The sequence below is a fragment of the Cebus imitator genome, unplaced genomic scaffold, assembly GCF_001604975.1.
Source record: "Cebus imitator isolate Cc_AM_T3 unplaced genomic scaffold, Cebus_imitator-1.0 Scaffold169, whole genome shotgun sequence".
Taxonomy (NCBI): domain Eukaryota; kingdom Metazoa; phylum Chordata; class Mammalia; order Primates; family Cebidae; genus Cebus; species Cebus imitator.
Window position 1 is genome coordinate 3,863,744 of NW_016107484.1, and position 7,237 is coordinate 3,870,980.

The window sequence follows — 7,237 nt, forward strand, 5'->3', positions numbered from 1 at the left end:
AATGGCTGGGATTACAGGGATTTGCCACTACACCCAGCTAATTTTTGCATTTTTAGTAGAGACGGGGTTTCACCATGTTGGCTGAGATGGTCTCAATCTCTTGACCTCCTGATCTGCCCCCCTCAGCCTCCCAAAGTGCTGGGATTACAGGTATGAGCCACCGTTCCTAGCCTACTTTATTTAATTTTAATCAATTTAAATTTAGCTGGGTGTGGTGCTGAGCACCTATAATCCCAGCTACTCAGGAGGCTGAGGCAGGAGTATCACTTGAGGCCAGGAAGTTGAGGCTGCAGTGTGCTATGATTGTGCCACCACACTGCAGCCTGGGCAACACAGCAAGACCTCATCTCTAAAAAAGAAAAATGAAGAAGAAAACAAATGTAAATAGCCATGTGTGGGTAGTGATTACCATGTCAAACATCGCACAGCTGCACAATAGAATATTTTGTAGCTGTAAACAAGAATAAGACAGATCTACATGGACTAATAAAAAAAATTATTCTCCCAATCTGGGCAATATAATGAGACCCTGTCTAAGAAGGAGGGAAGGAAGGAAGAAAGGAAGGGAGGGAGGGAGGGACTGGCAAACCAGCATGTGGGAAAACTCAGACGTGAGGCCTGTGGGGAGGGGACTGGTATATGGTTCCCTCTTGGGGCCCCTGGGTTCTCCCTCACTTCTGCCCTTCAGACCCTGAGTACTTTCCTCTCCCCGCTGTTGTATTTGCTCATAGAGAGATCAGGAGTTCAAGACCAGCCTGGCCAACATAGTGAAACCCCATCTCTACAAAAATACAAAAATTAGCTGGGCATGATGGCGGGTGCCTGTAATCCCAGCCACTCAGGAGGCTGAAGCAGGAGAATCCCTTGAACCCAGGAGGTGGAGTTTGCAGTGAGCGGAGATCGCGCCATTGCACTCCAGCCTGGGCAACAGAGCAAGACTCTGTGTGAACAAAAATAAAATAAAATTTTTAAATGTGTGCCTTGAGTTTATCCAGATGACAGATCAAAAGTAGGTGTCCTTAGGCTTCGGCGCCGCTGCTTCCAGTCGCCCACCCTCAAATCGTGACCCTTACGGCATTCTGATTTTTTTTTCAGAGTGGCAACACATTCAGCTTCAACTATGGATTATAACTCGTCGAAACTAGTGGTTTACAAGGAGGGAAAATTTTGCCTCCCAGGGAACTTAGAAAATGTCCGAGACCTTCTGGGTTGTCATGACTAAGGATGACTGGGCTCCGTGGGGTGGAGGCCACGGAAGCTGCTAACAGCCTACGATCCACAGCCAAGAATTATCCAGGCCAATGTGTCAATCAACAATGCTGAGTTAGAGAGACCTTGGTCTAAACCAACCATAAAAACCCTCCTTGGCAGCCTCCTCTGCAGCTGTTGAAGGCCACTGCACCCAGTTCTGACCAATGAGACCAAAGGATGTCAGTGAACGCTTTTCTTTTTTCTTCATGAAGGAAGCCCATGTGGCTGACTCCATCCCTCCCTGCTTCTTCCTTTGAATACATATGTGATGTCTGGAGTTGTGGCAATAATCTTGCAACTATGAGGGAAAGAACAACAGATTCACACCCTGACATCAGAGTCCCTTACATCCAAACGTCCTCTTCTTCCTTTTTTTTTTTTTGAGACAGGACCTTACTTTGTCTCCCAGGCCAGAGTGCAGTGGTGCTCGCTGGAGCCTTGACCTCCTGGGCTCAAACAACCCTCCTGCCTCAGTCTCCCAAGAAGCTGGGACTACAGGCACGTACGTACCTCCAGGCCTAGCTATCATTCTTTTACTGTTGTTGAAACTATAGAATCGATTTTTAAATTAGCCCAGCTAATTTTTTTATTTTTTGTAGAGACAGGGGTCCTGTTATGTTGCTAGGGATGATCTTGAACTCCTGACCTCAAGTGATCTTCCCACCTCGACCTCCCAAAGTGCTGCGATTACAGGCATGAGCCACCATCCCCAGCTAGATTTCTTATGTGAGGAAATTTACACCTCCTTGTTTAAACCTCTGCGGTTTGATTTTCCGGTTTCCTATAGCCAAAAGCACTGCTAATCCATGTACTACCACTTAGTCTAATTCTAGTTGGTGGACCAACAAGAAGATTTCAATTTTAGTTCTATTTATAGGCCGATGCTTCTCTTCTGCATAGTAAAGAGTTAGGGGCCGGGCACACTGGCTGACACCTGTGATCCCAGCACTTTGGGAGGCCAAGGTAGGTGTATCTCTTGAGCCTAGGACTTTGGGACCAGCCTGGGCAACATGGTGAAACCCTGTCTCTACAAAAAATACAAAAGTTAGCTGGGCATGGTGGCATACAGTGTTAGTTCCAGCTACTTGGAAGGCTGAGGTGGGAGAACCACGCAAGCCTGGGGTAGTTGAGACGGCAGTGAGCCATGATCTCGCCATTGCGCTCTGACCTGGGCAACACAGTGAGAACTTGTCTCAAGAAAAAAAAAGAAAAACAATAATAATAATAGTCGTACTACTCTGGCCAACGTGGGGAAACCCCATCTGCTCTGCAAATACAAAAATTGGCTGGGCGTGGTGGTGCACACCTGTGATTCCAGCTACTCGGGAGGCTGAGGCAGGAGGATCGCTTGAATCTGGGAGGTGGACGTTGTAGTTAGCCGAGATCACACCGCTGCACTCCAGCCTGTGTGACAGGGCAAGATCCTGTCTCAAGAATTAAAAATTAAAAAGTAATTTAAAAGAATAATAATGGTTGGATGCGGTCACTCACGCCTGTAATCCCAATGCTTTGGGAGGCTGAGGCAGGCAGATCATAAGGTCAGGAGTTCAAGACCAGCCTGGCCAAGATGGTGAAATTCCATCTCTACTAAAGATACAAAAAATTAGCCAGGCATGGTGGCATACGCCTGTAATCCCAGCTACTCAGGAGACTGAGGCAGGAGAATTGCTTGGACCTGGGAAGTGGAGGTTGCAGTGAGCAGAGATTGTGCCACTGCACTTCAGCCTGGGTGACGGGGAGAGACTCCATCTTAAAACATAATAATAATAATAAAACAAATAAAATTTAAAATGTTAAAAAGTTAGGTGTTTTCACCGAAGCCAGTCAAACAGCCAAGTAGCTTCAGTTGAGGAAACAGACACTCATATTGCTGACCACTCTGCAAAAGAGAAACCAACTTCTCCTGGTGGTGTGGGTGGAACCTGATACAAGTCACTTATCATTGTTGTGTCTTAGTACTGTTTCCGTTTACTACTCACTTAAAAGCAGCCTTTATTACTCACCGAAAGCCTTTGATGTAAAAACCTGCCATTTTACTAATTGTTCCCATCTACACAATATATCTGTCTCAAGGTAGAAAACAAGATTTGGTTTCTGACTTCTATGCCTAATACAAGAACGTGGTTCTTTTTTTTTAAAAATATTATTATTTTATTTATTTATTTATTTATTTATTTATTTATTTTAAAGGTGGAGTTTCACCATGATGGCCAGGCTGGTCTTGAACTCCTGACCTCAGGTGATCCACCCACCTTGGCCTCCCAAAGTGCTAGGATTACAGGCATGAGCCACCGCGCCCGGTTAAGAACGTGGTTCTTAACTAAGGTGGTTTTTTGTTGGTGAGGGTGGTGAGTTTTCTTTTTTTTAACCCTACTTGCAAACGTGTGGTGTGTGTGTGTGTGTGTGTGTGTGTGTGTGTGTGAGACAGAGTCTGGCTCTGTTGCCCAGGCTGGAGTGCAGTGGTGCCAAAACAACTCACTGCAGCCTCAGCCTCCTGAACATGAGCAATCCTCCTACCTCAGCCTCCCCAGTAGTTGGAACTACAGATGCATGTCAGCGTACCTGGCTAATTTTTTTTAGTTTTTGCAGGGGCAGAGTCTTGCCATGTTGCCCAGGCTGGTCTGGAACTCCTGGGCTCAAATGATCCTCTCACCTGGGTCTTGTAATCCCAGCATTTTGGGAGACCAAGGTAGGAGGATTGCTTGAGCCCAGGTGTTGAAGACCAGCCTGGGCAACATAGCAAGAGCCCATCTAAAAAAAAATTTTAAATAATAATAAATTTTTTTTTTCCTGAGACAGAGTCTCACTCTGTCACCCAGGCTGGAGTGCAGTGGCGTGATGTCAGTTCACTGCAACCTCCGACTCCCAGATTCAAGAGATTCTCCAGCCTCAGTCTCCCGAGTAGCTGGGATTACAGGCACGCATGACCATACCCGGCTAATTTTTGTATTTTTAGGAGCGACGGGGTTTCACCATGTTGACCAAGCTGATCTCAAACTCCTGACCCCAAGTGATCCACCTGCCTCAGCCTCCCAAAGTGCTGGGATTACAGGTGTGAACCACCACGCCCGGCCAGTTTATTTATTTATTTTTTTTTTTGAGATGGAGTCTCAGTCTGTCTGTCACCAGGCTGGAGGGTGCAGTGGCGTGGTCTCAGCTCACTGCAACCTCTGCCTCCCAGGTTCAAGCGATTCCCCTGCCTCAGCTTCCCAAGTAGCTGGGACTACAGGTGTGCGCCACCATTTTTTGTATTTTAGTAGAGACAGGGTTTCACCACAGTGGCCAGGATGATCTCCATCTCCTGACTTCGTGATCCGCCCGCCTCAGCCTTCCAAAGTGCTGGAATTACAGGCGTGAGCCACCTTGCCTGGCCGTAAATTTTTTTTCTCCTTACCCTGGGCCCCACAGACGGGGGTGAGGTTTGGCTCCAGGTTTGGGGTATACAGTTAAGGAAGGATGTCAGCTCTGGGCCAAGGACAAGAATGACCTATCAGATCCCCCAGGGAAGGAGCAGGACCCTGGAGCAGGAATATCTGCAGCACACAGTTGTCATTTCCCCGCATTGCAATTTCCTTTCACTACACCCATGTCTGGCTGTCCTAGGGAAAGAGCCGGATCCTGAGGCAGCCCAGAGAAGCCAAGTCCAAGGTGTCAAGAGGTCATGGGCAGAATCTCCCAAGGCAGCCAGCTGGCTGAGTGACAAGCGACGACAAGCACAGATTTGTGGAGAGTGCAAGCATTCTTCAGAAACTCCCAAAAATACCAGTGAGGGGAAACTGGTAGGCAGACTTCCTCGAGGAGTCACGCACAGTGCAGAACACACCACTGGCCGCCGAGTGAGAAGGGAAATGCTGGCCCTGAAACACCTGCCCCTCCTGCCTGCGGTCACTCCCCAGCCACAGTTGATGCTACTGGACTTCGCCCTTCACCCCCGGGAGTTTGGCAGCTTTTGCACATTTTAAGATGCACTTGAGAGTTTGTAAATATGTCCTGCTTTTCCGTGACCATCGCTGTGGAAAAGACAAATGCTTCCCATCAAAACTTGTGTTCTAACCCCAAGACGATAAAAGCAATAAAGACAACTAAAAATATATATTTTTAATATATTTTATTTCACTTTAGGTTCTGGGGTACATGCGAAGAACATGCAGGATTGTTGCATAGATACACACATGGCAAGGCAGTTTGCTGCCTCCATCCCCGTCACCTACATCTGACATTTCTCCCCATGTTATCCCTCCCCAACTCCCTACCCACTGCTGCCCTCTCCTAGTCTCCCCCAACAGACCCCAGTGTGTAGTGCTCCCCTCCCTGCGTCCATGTGTTCTCATTGTTCAACACTCGCCTATGAGTGAGAACATGCGGTGTTTGATTTTCTCTTCTTGTGTCAGTTTGCTGAGAATGATGGTTTCCAGGTTCATCCATGTCCCTACAAAGGACACAAACCTATTGTTTTTTATGGCTGCTTAGTATTCCATGGTGTATATGTGCCACATTTTCCCTGTCCAGTCTATCATCGATGGGCATTTGGGTTGGTTCCAGGTCTTTGCTATTGTAAACAGTGCCGCAATGAACATACGTGTGCATGTGTCTTTATAATAGAACGATTTATAATCCTTTGGTTATATACCTAGTAATGGGATCGCTGGGTTAAAAAAATATTTTTTAAATAGATTCTATAGTTTCATTAACAATAAAAGGAATAATAGACAGGCCTGGAGGTGCATGCCTGTAATCCCCGCTACTTGGGAGGCTGAGTCAAGAGGATGGCTGGAGCTGGGGAGGTTGACGCTATGATGAGCTGTGATCACGCCACTTCACTCCAGCATGGGCAACAGAGGGAGACACCATTTATTTAAAAAAAAATTTTTTTTTTGAGACAGAGTCTTGCTCTGCCGCTGAGGCTGGAGTATAGTTGAGCAATCTCGGCTCCCTGCAACCTCCACCTCCAGAGTTCAAGCAATTCTCCTGCCTCAGCCTCCTGAGTAGCTGGGATTACAGGTGCTCACCACCATGCCTGGCTAATTTTTGTATTTTTAGTAAAGACGGATTTCACCATGTTGGCCAGACTGAGGTCTCCAACTCCTGACCTCGGGTGATCCACCCACCTCGGCCTCCCAAAATGCTGGGATTACAGGAATGAGCCACTGCACCCAGTGTAAAATTATTTTTAAAAAAATTTAATTAAAAAATTTAAAAAGAAGCTGGGTGCGGTGGCTCACACCTGTAATCCCAGCACTTTGGGAGGCTGAGGCACACAGATCACGAGGTCAGGAGTTCGAGACCAGCCTGACGAACATGGTAAAACCTGGTCTCTACTTAAAAATACAAAATTAGCAGGGCGTGGTGGCATGCATCTGTAATCTCAGCTACTTGGGAGGCTGAGGCAGAAGAATTGCTTGAATCTGGGAGGCGGAAGTTGCAGTGAGCCGAGAGCATGCCACTGCACTCCAGCCTGGGCGACACAGAGAGGCTCCCTCTCAAAAAAAAAAAAAAAATTTAAAAGAATGAGCATGGGCCGAGTACAGTGGCCCACACCTGTAATTCCAGCGCTGAGTTGGACAGATCACTTGAGACTAGGAGTTTGAGACCAGCCTGGGCAACATATAAAATCCCATCTGTACAAAAAATACAAAAATTAACCAAGTGTGGTGGCACACACCTATATTCCTAATTACTCAGGAGGCCGAGGTAGGAGGGCTACTCGAACCCGGGGTTCAAGACCAGCCTGGCCAACATGGGGAAATCCTGACTACAAAAAATACAAAAGATAGGCCGGGCGCGGTGGCTCACGCCTGTAATCCCAGCACTTTGGGAGGCCGAGGCGGGTGGATCACGAGGTCAAGAGATCGAGACCATCCTGGTCAACATGGTGAAACCCCGCCTCTACTAAAACTACAAAAAATTAGCTGGGCATGGTGGTGCGTGCCTGTAATCCCAGCTACTCGGGAGGCTGAGGCAGGAGAATTGCTTGAACCCAGGAGGC